The sequence below is a fragment of the Cotesia glomerata genome, linkage group LG2, assembly GCF_020080835.1.
Source record: "Cotesia glomerata isolate CgM1 linkage group LG2, MPM_Cglom_v2.3, whole genome shotgun sequence".
Classification (NCBI taxonomy): Eukaryota; Metazoa; Arthropoda; class Insecta; order Hymenoptera; family Braconidae; genus Cotesia; species Cotesia glomerata.
In genome coordinates, this window is record NC_058159.1 from 3,103,314 (window position 1) to 3,118,378 (window position 15,065).

The following is a 15,065-nucleotide window of genomic DNA, read 5'->3' on the forward strand; positions in this document are numbered from 1 at the left end:
GCTTGAGTTAAATGGGGGAGGGCAGCCACTGGGAGAGACAAGAGAATAAATCGACTAGTAGAATATCGACCTGTACATATCGTATTCCGTACATGAGGGTACGACCTTGCGCACGGAGCTTTTTAATTAAACACAGACGGCTGCAAGAGAGAAGAGACCCGGGGTTGGAGTGCCAGCGTGGATACGATACGAAGGAAGGAGAAGGGGAAGGGGGTAACAGCTCGGTGTATCCTGGAGTTCAAAGCTGCGCCTCGAGAAGTCAATATCAAATACCTCCGAGCTAGACGGAGCTGGATCGCCGTACGGATATCCGAGAACCGAGAAGTGACGTTGTAGTCAGTACGAGACAACCAATTCACTCAACCCCCCACACCCCGAGACCCGTGCTGCTAGCTGCTGGAATAGAATTCAACAAAGTGCATCTCTCATATATTTATTAACTTCTCTTTCACTTTGACTTTAGCTTTGACGTTACACTTGTTTGGAATTCTATTTTATCTATCGGTCTCAGTTTAATGTATTTATGTAGAATATTCTTTTTTTTTTTCATCAATATTGAACAAACCTTTCGGTAGAAATAATTATATAAAATTTTAATTTTTGAAGTGAATTTTAAAATATTTAACCTCACTGATAGAAGGATTTAGTATGGAGTACTAAACTAATTTAGTAACAAAATTTATATTCATTTATTTGGAAGAAACAAATATTTTGTTCCCATCAATATTATTTGTTACAGTTTAATAAATGATTTCTTTGTATGAACAAAGCCTTATTACATGGAAATAAATATTTATTTCCACCAAATAATATTTAGTAACAGGTACTAAATATTTCTTTGGCAAGTATTGTCGGTAGATGGATATGCTTTAATTCCAATGTTTATGTGATACATAACCTATTCACTAACTCAGATTATTTTATTCAGCTCGATTTTTGGAGATTTATCAAACCTTTAAAACCACACATACTTCCAATAAATGTCTTCTATTTATGTCTTTTCTCAGTGGAGTTTAGTTTACATTTTTTAATTTGTCTATTATTGATATGTTAAAAACTTGTTTAATTTTAAATTTTATAAATGTCTCAAACAAAAAAATATAATTGAATGAGATTCTTTTCTTTATAATACTTTATATTTTTACTTAAAATTATTGATTTTAATTATTTTTATTTATTTCAAGTTAAAAAGTTAGGTTACACGCTAAAATTAGTTAAAAAATTAATTTCTTTGATACCAATAAACGATTTATTGAGTAGCAATAAATCATTTGTTAAATACTACTAAATATTTATTTGATGGAACTAAATGGGCTTTAATAAATGAATTAGTACACAAAAAAAAAAAAATTACTTGAATCAAGTAAATAATTTTGAAGAACTTCATTTTCTTGATTTGAGTAGAAAAATTCTTAAACTAAGAAATTTAACTTGATTCAAGAATTTTTCGTCTTGATTCAAGACAATGAAACTCTTCAAAATTATTTTCTTGGTTCAAGAATTTTCGTCTTGATTCAAGTTAAATTTTTTTTCAGTGTACCTATTACTAAATATTTGGTAATGAAAGGTTTGTTACTAAATCATTTAGTATCTGTTACTAAATCTTATTAAATAGAGCTAAATCCTTCTATCAGTGCATCAAAGTTATTAATTTTTCTCTCTCAATAAGCAAAAATAAAACAAATAGTGTGACAGTTGTGAGGTATATCCCTTTAACCGTAAACTGGAAATGTTTGTCCGGTCCAGCGGTGCCATTTGTCGCGATCATCGCGGAATCCGCGGACTCGTTAGTCTGAATAAATTTAAATCGGCATCGGCATGAGTTGAAGTCTCTGGCAAGCGTATGGATGTATATAATACTGAACCTTTTTGCCGCTATCTCCTGCTAGCCTCGGGCACGCGATACGTCTTGGCGACACTTAGGGTCTTACAAACACACACATGTCCAAGTAAAGTACATACGAGGACATATATAGGAGATCTGGGGAATGTATATAGATAAGAAGGGTGAAAATAAAAATATAAATAAAAGTGTACTGCTGAAGCTGGTTCTTGCGACGTGTTTTTTAGATCACCATTCGCAGCGATCGGCAATGTTCGACGTCTTGTCTTTAACGATCTCTCAGTGAATCTCTTGGTTCTTTCTTTCTTTCTTTATATAAAAACCGTAGAAACAAATCCAACAGACATCTGGTATCACCCAAACACGCGAGCTCTTTTTAGAATCACGTACTTATGTACAACCTCAACATTCACCAACATCTACTGTATACTTTATTCTGTATTGAAGCTCAGCTGTGAGTTTAAAACTGATGGATATCGAAAACTGGCGACAATAATCGCAGACATTTAAGCCAATTACACGAGCACGCGACTTGAATTTATTTCACACGAGTACTTGGATGCTATCCGAAGCTGAGATCTGGTCAATTTTTCGAGATAAAAACCGCTAAAAGTAAGAGTGAACTTTAAAAATCACCAAACATGTGGTGGCCTTTTAGAAAGTTTATTTACTTTTATATATTTTTCGTGTATACAAACATATAAAAATACTTTTTTTTTTTTACTATCTAGGTTTGTTTTTATCAGCTCAGGCGCTATCGATGCTGTTCTCCTCGGGTTTATTGCTGTTTGCTCGGGTAATTGGAGTAATCGTGGAAATCAGATAATCCAGTAACGAGTAGAGAGTAGAGGTTCATGAAAAAGATGTGTCTTACGAGCTCGGATGCATCGTGAGAGTCATTCCGTGTCGTGGAGTCATTACCGTATAAACCAGTTATCACTTGCCGCGTTAATGTTATCGCGAGGCAACACCTCGTCTTAACTTTGCTATTACTTTTTTTTCTCGGTTATTAAAATTGTTTTAACAAGGACTCAGTCAATAAGGAAATACTTTGACTATTCTAGATCTTTATTCTCTTTTATATTCAAGTATAATATAATTTTTTTGGAGTTTGGTTAAAAAAAAATTTTTAAAAAACTGTCTAAATTTTGGTTCGATTTTTTCACTGTAAATTTTTTAATATCAATTTAATGTAAAAGGGAGATTAAAAAATAAAAATAATTTAAGTAAAACATGTACTTATATCAGAGGTCATTGATCGTGGTGGGAAATCTCCGGGTTGGTCGGTGGCTTTTACGAGCTGGCATTGTTGTTGGTCTCGCAGAACGGAGAGGAGTTATATTCTGAAGCAAAAACGAAACGGAATCTAATCTGATGGAGCCCAGGTCCACCTAATGGGCAAGCCGTGTCCGGTGGGACACGCACCTCGAGTAGAGAAACTCAAAGAACGAAGCTCGTGTCTCGAGGAAAGCCGAAGTCGTGTTACCGGTATCTCGCCCTGGTGACGATATCGCTCGATATGACGCTTTAGTCGGTTCGGTGTAAATTTAAGATTCTTGCCTAACTCTTTTATATATTTTTTTTTTAAATTATACCCTTTACTTGCCTCTGCTCATTTATTCCGCGAAGCTAGCTCGCTCTAGGCTCCAGCAAAATAATTGAACCTGCTGGATTAATTAAATTAATGATGCTAGGACAGGTTCGTTCCCGGTGTTTTATTTTGACGTCCTCGTGGAGAGTTAATAGGTGAGATGATTATCGTGATTTAATTTGCGTGGTCATTTGTTAGGCTTCGTCAGGGCCCATTGCGGAAGAGTAAACGCGGACCGGTACGTGTACCGTACGACAGTGGACGATAAGGGAGCATCTTTGCGAGTACACATCAACCTGATAAGATTAAAAGACGCTGGAGAAAGGAATGTACCTTGTAAATAAACCTTCGTACTCTTCATGCCCAAATACATCTACTAGTTATTTTAATTTCATTTCTCCAGAGGGTAATTAATTTTATAGTTTTTTTGTCTTATTCAATGAAAAATTTTAAAAATAGTTGGCCCTGCAGACCATTTCTTAAATTTTTAGTTATTTTTAAGCTCCAAATACTTGATCATTATTATCTCTAATTTTTATCATTTCAATATTTTTTATCTAATTCTAAATTAGATTTAGTTCTCAATAAATCTTTGCAAATCGAGTTCATTTATCCTATACACTGATAGAAGGATTTATTTATAATTAAAAATATTTATTAATATTTAATAAAATGAATATCAGATTTATTAAATACAAACAAATCATTTTAAATACTAAGAAATATTTGTTTAATACTAAAAAGTGGTCTCTAGTAAATGATTTATAAATTATTAACAAATATTTTTTAATACAAATAAATACAAATCCTTTTATCAATGTAAGATATTAAACATAAAAATTTTATTTCAAAATCAATAATTTCTAGTTGTTAAAATTACTAATTTTCAAAGCGGAAAGTTAAAAAATTAAAAAAAAAAATAACACTCTGTTTTATATAGACACTCTGATATCGACAGATTTTAAAGTGTCGAATAGTTTTAACCTGTAAAACTATTTTTGTCTCTAACACGTCAAAACTGTAGAACAGACAAGAGAAAATGAATTATCAGAAAATTGTTCCGGGAGTCATCTTGCTGTTAACTGTCAATAAAGCTGTAAAAAGAGCTTACCTTAATCAAGCTATTTTTATCGATCGAAAATTCTATTAGCCTCATTGAATCAATCACCGCGATAGAGTTAACACTGAATTTCTCTTTTGGTTGTTAATTATACAGATAAAGTCATCATCATCATCATCATTATCATCGAAATCATAATCATCGTGTCCGTAAAGCATAATATATTTAAAAAAAATTCATAATAAAATAGCATCAGTGGTTGATACTTAACATTATTATATCCGTGCCTCGTTGATATTCGTTCGCAATTTAAATTATGCCACCCGAGTTGCATAATTGCACCGTGGCACCTTGAGTACGCGATGAAAGAATAAGTAAATATATAATGTATAATATATGATTTATAATATATAATACATAATAACAACAATGAGAGTAAAAAGAAAAAACTGGTGAATCACCTGTCGGCTGAATATAATATTACTTTATTAAACAAAATGGGATAATGCCACGGTGTGTGACAAATTGGGATCAACGCACGCGAATCAAGCGCGTGTGCGTGGGACAACTTTATGTAGATGAAGTGTGTGTAGTATGTAGTTCATTTGTGTGTGTATATAGTCACGCGGGGTAATCAAAAATCATGAATATTCATGACTAACCCACATGTACATTTATTTTATACACTTACATCGACAAGTACATTTTTATTTTATGAGAGTGTCTGTAAACGGTGTAGCATCTTACGAACTTGGTGGGACCCTGGTGGCTCATAAGCTTGGGCATAAGACCCTGTTCCTCTGTTCACACGTCGTGACAGTGAGAAACGATTTAAACCACATACAACGCACTATCCGCGAGGAAAATGTGAACCCTCTGTCCCATGCGTGGGATGCAAGTCAAGTTTCAAATATTTATCATCTATTTTTGATAAAAAGTAAAGGAGATTTTCTATAATAAATTTTACAAAACCAAATTTAAAGAATATTTTATCTTTTGTCAGATTTGAGCTATCTTTGGCGGTTGAAAAATTATTTTTATGAAATTTACTAAATTCAAAACTTTTAGAAATGAAAAAATTTTTTAAACATCTACAGCTCATAAACTAACAGATCAATTTGGCATATCAACAAATCTGATCCTGGTATTGATTCACAAAATAAGTCTATAGAATTTCGTAAAGATCGGTTAAAAACTCTACACAGAAAAAACGGTTTACTTGAGCCAAGGAAATATTTTTCTTCCTAATTATTTTCTTGAGCGAAAAAAAATTTTTTTTGACAAGAAATTTCACTTATTTCAATAAAATTAATTCTCTTGCTTTAAGAAATACATATCTTGATCCAAGAAAATTGATCTAAGTCAAGAAAATCTTCTTGTTTTGAGAAAATTCACCCTTTTGCTCCAAAAAATTTAGTTCTTGATAGTAGTAAATTTTCTTGTCTTGAGAAAATTTCTCTCTTGCTTCAAAAAATTAAATATAAAGATAGAAGTAAATTTTCATTAATATTTTTAACCAGTGACGTTAGCCGAGTCGTCTAAGGCGCATGGCCTATAGAGAACTCGGACTAACTTACCGGCCAGGCGTGGGTTCGAATCTCAAGCTGGTCTTAGAAACCAACTTGGTTGATATTCGGCCCTTGCCGCGTAGGTTAAGATTTACACAATCCAAAAAGACCCCAACGTACCACTCCCAACAGTTAAAGTCGGCGATATGACCTCAGCAGTTAAAACCGACTCTAAATAATAATTAATAAAAAAAAAAAATTAATATTTTTATTGATTAACATGTCAAATGGGAAGATCAAATAATATTGAATCATTTTTTTTTTCATTCAATATGTATAATTGCACGCTAAAATAATATAAAATGGGTATCAAATATTCAAGAGAAAAATTTTCTCAAGGTGAGAAAATTTTTTTCTCAGCTAAAGTAGATGGCGCTGCTTCTCTAAAGTATCTAAGAATCTAGATCAAATATAAAAATTTATTGTATCAAGTATTTATGATAATTTGAATTAAGAAAAAATTACTTCCACCAAGAATAGAATTTTAAGAAAAATTTTTACTTCGGCCAACACAACTTCGGTCCTCCTTCAGGCACCCGAAAATTTTCTTGAGCCAAGAATTTTGTTCTCGTCAATAAATTTTTCTTTCTGTGTAGGCGCAATCCTGCTAAGATTGTGTGTTATATCACATATATCTAAAAAAAATCCATTTTTACAGTAATAATTTTCCGCCAATTAATAAATTAAGTTAAAACAAAAACCGATATCAGTTGCGAATCTTAAAAAGATCTTAATGAATTAATCAGCGTGCCGCGTTGTTATTACTCCTGAATTGAATGATCGATTCATTATCCGTATACTTCAATGTAATGTGTCTTTCAGCTTACTTATTCACACTAAACTATCGGCTCTTAATAAGCATAAATATATTAATCCTCGGTGCTGAGACTGCATGCATGAATGTGCAGTATAAATATATAAATGTATGCTCTGTAGATACAATAATGTGTGTGTACATGCAGCGGTACGTTAAAAAGTCAGCGGTTAATCGGAAAAACGATTAATCAATCAGTCGACGGCGACACATTAACGCTATCATTAAAGGAATAAATTTTTCCAGAGCTAAAATATTTATTTGAAAATAAAGCGTCCCGTCGAAAGCGAGGGTACTTGATTTTCCCACGAGCTGTCGTACCGCGGACGAGAGTGTAACCCACTAGATAGATAGATACTCTTAGATAGATAGTATGTAGTCTATGTATAATAGTATCAAGTATTAGAACACAGAACAGAGAGCACTGAGTAGTGAGCACTGAGTTTAAGCCTTCCCCTCTACTCCGCAGTCGCCTCGGTTTTATTATATTATATTAGGTATATGCATTAGCTGCTAGGTACAAGGTATATGGTGTATATACATATAGATGGGGTACGGTATTAAGTGTAAGAGGGAACATGCACCGGATTGGAGAGCTGAGTCTCAAGTCGTACTCGTAACAACATCTACTTCAGCGGAGACACCATTCAATTATCCTACAGTAGAGCTATAGTAATCCCAGTCGAGCTGTCTAGTATCTGGTTAGGCACAGAACGCGGCAGCGGTATCCTCAAAACCAATAAACTCGATATTTAAATGCGTCCGCGTTTGCCTTTCTAAAATCATCATCTGGAGAGAGTCACCATACACGCGATTGACGTTTTACTTTTATTTTGTTTCACTTCTATTTTATTTATTTATAACATAACTTTGGACAATACAATATGTTGAATTACTCTATAAATATGTGAAAAAATGTTTGTCATTACCTTACATGACAAATTTTTATACCAGCCAAATTATTGCATTAGTGCATTATGATTTTATATGAAATAAAATTGGATTAGTAGTTATATTAAAGTAGTATAAAACTAGCAACCTTGTTGTCACTATGTGACTGCCGTGACTTGTAAACTATAAATAAATAAAATTTTGCTTTATTAAATAATAACTTTTGTCAAATTGCACTTTTTTTTAACTATTGACATTTTTAAAGATATAAGCTCATCCCGATGTTACACTCATCAGGAGCTTTCATTTGAGTAACCACATGCATTTTTGATATATTTTTCATATATACATATATATAATATATATTTTAAAGATATAAGCTCATCCTGATGTTACACTCATCAAGAGCTTTCATTTGAGCACCCATATGCATTTTTGACATATTTTTCATTTATACATATATATAATATATATAAATATATAAAATATATGAAAAATTGATGTGGGTACTCAAATGAAAGGTCTTGATGAGCGTAACATCGGGATGAACTTATATCTTTAAAAATTTCAATAGTTCACCAGATACAAGGTCATTTCTTAATTATCTATCTAGAGATGGAGTATTTTTGAATGCAGTCTAAATAGTTATCACATAAATTGACTATTGGTAAGAATAATATGAAACCATGAAAAGACACAACTCCAGGTCAAGAATTTCCCAACGATACTGAAATTCAGTATAAATATTATAATATTATAAATATTAACCATAAAAACCCATTTTATCAAATAAATACACTGGCTACAAAATTTTGTTTATTCTCCTAATAATATAGATTAGTATATATTAAAAATTAATGACGGATATGCTTTTGAGAGAAATTAAAAAATTTTTTTTATTTAAAATTTAATACCTCAAAGTTAATTCTCTTGTAGGGAAAAAATTAAGCTACCATGCGCCATCTGTTGGAGATTTTTAACACTAACTTTTATTAAAAAAATTATTAGATTAAGTCTGATGGGCACATCGATTAAAAATACAGATAAAAATTGACAATAAGTTCTATTATTTGATTACTTTACATCAATTAATAAAATAATAGTCGATGAAAAGTGTTACAAAGACTTAAATTGCAAATAGTAACTTACCAGTAAAAGAAGAACTTTGTTTTATTATCGGCAATAAAGCTCTCTGTAGTTTATATTTAGTAAAAAATATAAATAAAGAAGCAGCTGGAGGCTCGCAGTAAATTTAGCCGGATATCGCGGAACATAATGCGGGAATTATGCAGCGTAATTCAGCGATCGGACGTCATCGGCGCGAGTCATGGCGCATCAGTGGATATGGAGAGCCCGCACGAGAAGAAGTGTGCCCTCGGGGAACGGGTATCAGCGTTATCTTACCACCCTTTAATGAGACATCTCGGGTTTATTATTTGTCGGCTACCTCCGGCAATATTTCAATAACCACTCAACTTTTTGTCGGCCATTAACCAGCCGCGGCTACCGGATTGTTTTTAATTCACTCGATGTTGTTATACCGTCGTATGTACATCCTCATGTTTAATTTAAATTCTTGGGACAGGATTCAAATTTTTCGTTGATTAGAAATTTAATTTTCATCTTGGATCTCCGGGTTTTTAGTGCTCTTCCACCGCAACTATGCTTGAGCTTCTACACATCTCTAAATACTTTACTTGAATATAATAATATAATGTGAATTCTTGATATAATATAAGTAGTATTTTAAACGCATGTATGCACGTACCACACGATCGTAATTGCTTGAATAAAATACTCACACTCGCAGTTCAGAGTTTCTCTCGTAATTATTATTTATATTTAAATCTCATCGTTCATCGTACATTGTTAAAAAATATTTTAAAATTTTTAATTTAATCATTAATTTTATATTTTATTTTAAATATTAAAAATCAATTTTAAAATTTTCTGACTTAGAAATAATGATATAAAAAGCCTTCAAATTTTCAATAATAATAAAAAAATATTTTTGGTTCAAGTAAATTTATTTTGATTTAATAATTTTAATGCTGGATTCAAAATAATTTTCTTGATCCAAGAATTTTTCTCTTCACAATTCATACACTGATAGAAGGATTTCGTTCTATTTAATAAGATTTAGTAACAAATACTAAATGATTTAGTAACAAACTTTTCATTACCAAATATTTAGTAATAGGTACTAAATCATTTATTAAAGCCCATTTAGTTCCACCAAATAAATATTGATTGGTATTTAACAAATAATTTATTGGTACTCAATAAATCGTTTATTGGTCTCAAAGAAATTAATTTTTTAACTAATTTTATCGTGTAACCTAACTTTTTAACTTAAAATAAATAAAAATAATTAAAATCAATAATTTTAAGTAAAAATATAAAGTATTATAAAGAAAAGAATCTCATTCAATTATATTTTTTTGTTTGAGATATTCATAAAATTTTTAATTAAACAAGTTTTTAACATATCTATAATAGACAAATTAAAAAATGTAAACTAAACTCCACTGAGAAAAGACATAAATAGAAGACATTTATTGGGAGTAGGTGTGCTTTTAAAGGTTTAATAAATCTCCCAAAATCGAGCTGAAAAAAATAATCTAAGTCAGTAAATAGGTTATGTATCACATAAACATTGGAATTAAAGCATAGCCACCTATACCGACAATACTTGCCAAAGAAATATTTAGTACCTGTTACTAAATATTATTTGGTGGAAATAAATATTTATTTCCATGTAATAAGACTTTGTTCATATAAAGAAATCATTTATTAAACTGTAACAAATAATATTGATGGGTACAAAATATTTGTTTTTCCCAAATAAATGATTAAAAATTTTGTTACTAAATCAGTTTAGTACTCCCTACTAAATCCTTCCATCAGTGTATAAATTAAAAAACAGTAGATATATGTCCGCGATGAGATAGAAATTATAGGCAATACAATGTCCGAGCGATGATTGAAGCATGAAAGTCGGAGCCATTGTTTTCTCGTGCCCCACCTCGCATTATATATTGCATTTTACATTAAACATTTTTCATTGTTGTTGTGGTCCATATCCTCGGTGTTGGTATAACAGCGAAGCCAGATAAAAACAAAACAAAATAGCTGAGAGGAGGTTTCTGAGTTGGGTGGCGCGGAAGCGTAACTATTTAGCCGCGGGTCCTCGCGATCGCGATGAGGTCAAAGCGCGACTTGTAATAATTGTCTCGAGAGCGAATAATGAAAGGCATCGCGGAAAGGAAGGTCGGACAGTATGTATGCTGAGCATATATCCATGCACAGAAAGTTGGCTGGTGGATGTTGAGCACCGAGAGTTTCATTCGAGAACAGATGCAGATGCACATGACCACCCGCGGCGTCCGTAAACTACAGCAAGTAGGCGTTTTACCTGTACTGGCTGTCGAACGTCGTACGTCCTAGCGCAGTATAAGTACGTACAGTAAAGTCCTTATTTACCTTCTCTCTCTCTCTCTCTCTCTCTCTCTCACGAGTTTAGTCAAGACTCTTGAGTAAATAAAATAACAGTAATAATAGTAATAAAGTGTGGGAGAGGTTGGTAATAGTTTTTACCCGCATTATATTTATTTTTTTTATTATTATTTTTAATTTTTAAATAAAACCGGACTAATAGCTTATGATTGCAATAACACTTTCTCCTCTTCTGCTCTCAGTATTTCGCTTTATATTATTTTGTTCGGAGTAACACGAGTATTAAATTTATCTATAGGTATATGTAGTTACAGTACAGTAGTAGAGTTGAGGAGTAAGGCGGCGGATCATGAGGACATCGTGGCGACCCAGTTCAAGCTCTCCGCTCCATTGACTTCGCGTGACATTCTCTCTACACACTTAAACTCCGACTTAACTCACGCGACTTAAGACTTAACTACAAACTGCACTAGTGTAAGAAAATAATAATAAGTTTAATTTATGTCTTAGTCTGTGTATTGTATATAGTAATACGGGCCTGTAGTTGCAGGCACAGGTAGATACAGGTAGATATGTATGTATAATATAAAAAGATCGTTAATTGAACGAGACGCGCTGATGGAGAAAAGGTACTTTGTCGACAGGCTGAACACATTGAGATTGCTATTGCTGGGTTACTATATATACACTACTCACGTTAATGATGCCCGTAGGCAAGCTTCAAGCTCTTCGATAACAGTCAATTCAACAACCGACTCCACTCTTTTAAATATATATGTCTGTATCTCTTTAGTTTTATCTTTATCTCTTTTGCTTATTGTCCTCCAATACATGTGCAATTTTATTCGGCTAGTAATATTATATATTTACTAATTTTCATGATATTATTGAGACATTTAAAAGGTTGATTGATTATAAATATTTATCCAGTGTTGACAATTTCACGATATGATTATTTTAATAATAAAAATTAAATTTATATCGATTTGTACACTGATAGAAGGATTTAGTTCTATTTAATAAGATTTAGTAACAGATACTAAATGATTTAGTTACAAACCTTTCATAACCAAATATTTAGTAATAAGTACTAAATCATTTATTAAAGCCCATTTAGTTCGAGCAAATAAATATTTAGTAGTATTTAACAAATGATTTATTGGTACTCAATAAATCGTTTATTGGTATCAAAGAAATTAATTTTTTAGCTAATTTTAGCGTGTAGCCTAACTTTTTAACTTAAAATAAATAAAAATAATTAGAATAAATAATTTTAAGTAAAAATATAAGGTATTATAAAGAAAAGAATCTCATTAAATTACATTTTTTTGTTTGAGGCATTTATAAAATTTAAAATTAAACAAGTTTTTAACATATCAATAATAGACAAATTAAAAAATGTAAACTAAACTCCACTGAGAAAAGACATAAATAGAAGACATTTATTGGAAGTATGTATGGTTTTAAAGGTTTGGTAAATCTCCAAAAATCGAGCTGAATAAAATAATCTAAGTCAGTGATTAGGTTATGTATCACATAAACATTGGAATTAAAGCATAGCCATCTACCGACAATACTTGCCAAAGAAATATTTAGTACCTGTTACTAAATATTATTTGGTGGAAATAAATATTTATTTCCTTGTAATAAGGCTTTGCTCATATAAAGAAATCATTTATTAAACTATAACAAATAATATTGATGGATACAAAATATTTGTTTCTCCCAAATTAATGAATAAAAATTTTGTTACTAAATCAGTTTAGTACTCCGTACTAACATAAATCCTTCTATCAGTGTAATTTAAAAAAAAAAACACATTCATCAAAAAAGTAAAGTATAAATAAGTAAAAAGCTAATTGGCACCAAAAAATCCGAGTACAAGTAAGAAGAGACGACACAAAAGTAGAAGTAGTAAATTATTGCAGTCCCGATCGGGTAAAAACTCCTTATACGTTTATAAACTCACAATCAGCGGCTTCGCATTTGCAATTCTCTGGTCGGCGAGACCAGAACCATCTACAATCTGGCGGATATTTTCTTGGACAAAATTCCTGGTATTCTGCGTGTGTGTCAGATCGAATTCTGAAAAGTCTCGGCCTAGTCATTGGAATTAAAGTTTAAGCCCAGAGAGGAGACTGGAGGGTTTACAGTCTACAACGTCGGTGTAATATTGTGGTACACAATATTAGTAACTGACCCGAGGATATTTCTACTCAAACCGTGTAGTATCAAACCGGTACGGCTTGACTGTGGTATTAGACACCCACCGGGCACTCATGAGCAGCAGTTCATCGGATTGTGTGACGTGTTTCCGGGAATGCCACGAGCAGGAAAGCTCCATTGTAATAACGACCGCCTCCGGGCCTCTCTCCGTCAAGTATAGTCTCTATTATACATATATGCATACTATGTATAATACATTTATTGCTCTTTCGCGTTCTCAACTCAGTACGGCATTGCAGCATCACATGCGAGATGAAAACTGAACTCCAGATCAGTGACGTCGGACTCATCTCATCTCCTGCGAATGACCAGGGCATTGCACGTAATGGCAGCAAGTCTGGAACCTGAAAACTTTGCTATGATATGATGCTCCCTTGTATCCATCCACATCTACCACGCATTATATATTATATTAACGTAATACACTAACATGCCACACAACACAAATATAATAACATTGATATTATCCTGGTATCGTATCATCATATCATCGTATCCCAATAAGAGAGAGAATAGGATACGGGCGTTCATTTCCGCGTTGCGTTCTCTCTTTTCAGTGTCGGCTTCGGCTATTACGTCCACGTTCACATCCTCGTGTAAGTGGATGTGGATGTAGATATGTGCATCCACATGCGAATCAAGAGTTGACTAAATGCCGCAGAGTCCAGTACAGAGAATCAAGCTAAATGCGTGGGCGTTGGAATTGTATAGACGTCAGGCAGAGGCAGGTGGATGGTTGCCCTGCGGTGCTACCACTTTAATATAAGTTGCTTGGCCTCTACTCGCGATCTCTCTACATCAACACGATATCATTACCCTCCATGTCCATATATACTTGTGTATTTAAAATTTAATATTATATATTATTATTATTATTTATATGTGTATAATAATTTTGATGTATGATTTTTTTTGCATGCACAGAAAGAAAAATTTCTTGACTGGAGAACAAAATTTTTGGCTCAAGAAAATTTTCGGGTGCCTGAAGGAAGACCAAAGTTGGGTTGGCCGAAGTAAAAATTTTTCTTGAAATTCTATTATTGGTGGAAGTCATTTTTTCTTAATTCTATCATAAATACTTGATACAATAAATTTTTATATTTGATCAAGATTTTTAGATACTTTAGGGAAGCAGCGCCACCTACTTCAGCTGAGAAAAAAATTTTCTCACCTTGAGAAAATTTTTCTCTTGAATATTTGATACCCATTTTATATTATTTTAGCGTGCAATTATACATATTGAATGAAAAAAAATGATGAAATATTATTTGATCTTCCCATTTGACATGTTGATCAATAAAAATATTAATGAAAATTTACTTCTATCTTTATATTTAATTTTTTGGAGCAAGAGAGAAATTTTCTCAAGACAAGAAAATTTACTTCTATCAAGAACTAAATTTTTTGGAGCAAGAGGCTGAATTTTTTCAAAACAACAAGATTTTCTTGACTTAAATAAATTTTCTTGGATCAAGATACGTATTTTTTAAAGCAAGAGAATTAATTTTGTTGGAATAAGTGAAATTTCTTGTGTCAAAAAAAATATTTTTGCGTAGGAAAAAATGATTAAACAACAAATTATTCTCATATTTGTTCTCGTATTAATTTGTAATAAT